The 2,721-nt window shown below is 39.1% G+C and overlaps 1 protein-coding gene across 1 annotated transcript in view; it reads left to right on the forward strand.

Moving 5' to 3' along the window:
- Positions 1-2,721, forward strand: part of LOC101855867 (scavenger receptor class F member 1) — a gene marked incomplete at its 3' end in the record, with an annotated part of 29,749 nt that overhangs the window by 23,489 nt on the left and 3,539 nt on the right.

Here is a 2,721-nt window from a genome sequence, read left to right on the forward strand (position 1 = left end):
TTATTATCATTATTATTATTATAGAATTAACTAGCACTCAACACCAATAATAATTAAGAACACATGCTCTGAGCGTTTTACAACACATAAACAGTACAATATTGTGTTCTGACGAAAAATCTATTTACGTGTATGTCTCATTAATCTAAAAACAGAAATAACTGTAGTAGACATTTTATATATTTTTTTCAAAATGTATCATCTGACAAAAGACTCTGCAATAGTCATGTTCTAGTAGATCTACTTTAGTTTAAGCTGCCATTTTCATTACTTGTATTTATTTCTGCATATTTGAATAATTTTGAAAAAATGTTTAATCCCTCAAAAGACTCGACAAAACTCATGTTCTAGTGCTTTAGTTTAAGCTTTGATTATCATTACTTGCATTTATTTTTGTTTATTTGCAGCTGATATTGACATGCATACAAAATTTATCCAGTGCCATAAGCTTTTTTTATGCTCCTCGCGAGCAGTTAATGCGCTTTAGTTTTAGTTTTAGTACGAGTTGCACGGCACTTGTAACACAAAATTAAATAAGTCATATATGTGCCGAAGATAATAGGTACTACTAGAGAATAAACGACAAAGACAAGAAGGAGGAGAGATTATAAGGATGGCAGATGTTTGAATGCCAAGAAGGATCAAACCACACCAGAGCACAGAGTTGTTGTGAAAACAACGGTGTTACACCAGATTGTGCTTTATTGGGCTTTTAGTGGGTGGTTGGTGGGTGCTTTGGTTTGATTAGCTCCTTCTTTTTTTAATGAAATATTTATCGCCTTTATATCTGCCCCTTCATTTCTTTGTATGTTTCTCTCTGTCACGTAATACCTTTAATACCCCGCACCTATATAACCTAATTGCTATTATAAAAGTGCCATAAAACTCTTTCTGAAACTAAGTCTTAAAAAAGGAAGCTATTTCTAAATCTGAAACAACCGAGCTCGCTGTCGCTGGAGCTAATGAACAGATTAATTCATCTTTGTATTAGGTAGTTACACGCAGCAACTTTCTTCTGAGATAAGATACATCTTTATTGTCCAGATCCTGGCACTTTGTTTGGTGTTTCACCATGTACACGCATACACACATACACACACATACACACACATACACGCACATACGCACACACACACACACACAGACGCACACACACGCACACACACACGCACACACACACACACACGTACACACACACACACACTCACAAACATGCACTCACACGTAGTATACTTGTACTCACAAACAGGCTTACAGTCCCATGCATAATATAAATGAACAATGGTGTAAACAATAATAATGTTACGCTAGATACATACTTTATTCTGATTGTAACTCATTAGTGTTCTAATACATGTTCTAAGGTCATATGAATACTTATAACAAGATGATTAAGATGGAAGAAGTTTGGTGGATGATGGTAAGAATGACTTTCTGTATCTTTCTTTGTTGTAGATCAGAAGCCTAGGTCTTTTATTACTTCTGTTTGATAGTTTTATTTGAGGGAACAGGGGATGTTCATTGTCCAAAAAGATGGAATTAGTTTTTCTAGAGCAAGCTGTTATGTTTATTCATCCAAGTAGGGGAATGTAGATGTTGAAACTTTGAATGCTTTCAGTATTAATCGATTTTTCTTTCACTGCTACTCTTTTTTTTACTACCTTCAGTTGATCTACCTGCCTGCGTGCGCCCACCTGCTGTTTTTCATTATCAAAACAAAACAATAAAGTATTCAAATCATGACAATGCTCCGCGTGCACGTGTGAGTGAGTACGCGTGAGTACGTATGGGGGATCTAGTAGGCTTAATTGCGTTTATACATCTTCTCCACTCACGTGAATAAATGTATGTATTATACGTATCTTTATGCTTCATTTTCGAAGAATCGTTAAGATTTATTGACACAGAGCAATAGAATAGAAACAGACAGTTAACCACCTACACATAAAAACAAAACAAACACCCCCATCACCACCACCAACCACCACCACCATCACCACCCTCCAACCACAACCACCATCACAACTTTCCTCCCACCACCACCACCCTCCAACCACCACCACCACCACCATCACCACCACCATCACCACCCTCCAACCACCACCAACCACCACCACCACCAACCACCACCACCATCACCATCTCCCCAGTTTGGTTACAGTTGTACGAGGTCAGGTCATAATTATGAGCAACTCCCCGGGGCAGTGCCACTGACTGTAGTGTCTTTAGGCCATTCCCAAGCACAGTAGAATTGTAAATGGGCTCATTCATGTCACGCTCATAACTGTGCCTGATCTACAACAGGGAACTGCTGCTTTTTCTTTCCCGATCCTTACTATTGTCACTTTCCTCTACCTCTTTCATAAGTTTGTCACTCTCTTCTGACCTGCTATTTCCGGGGTGCCTTGATAGTCGAAGCAGACCTTGTGCTGTTGTAGCTAGAGAGGTGAGCAGTCTAAGTCTGATTCCCTGTAAAGACTTCTCTGTTGACACCCACCCCTTGGCGCCCATATGACCTTATACAGTGCGAGCACTGTAAAACCCTCTACTATAAAAAAAAAAAAAATTATGAGCGTTCACACCCACCGTCACACCCCCGCTAGATCATGGACGAAGACTCTATTCACTTTTGCTTTCCTCTGTTTGTCTGTCTTTGTGTCTGTCTTTCTGTCTTTCTGTCTGTCTGCCTCTCTCTCTCTCTCTCTCTCTCTCTCTCTCTCT

The sequence above is a fragment of the Aplysia californica genome, unplaced genomic scaffold (assembly GCF_000002075.1).
Source record: "Aplysia californica isolate F4 #8 unplaced genomic scaffold, AplCal3.0 scaffold00149, whole genome shotgun sequence".
Taxonomy (NCBI): Eukaryota; Metazoa; Mollusca; class Gastropoda; order Aplysiida; family Aplysiidae; genus Aplysia; species Aplysia californica.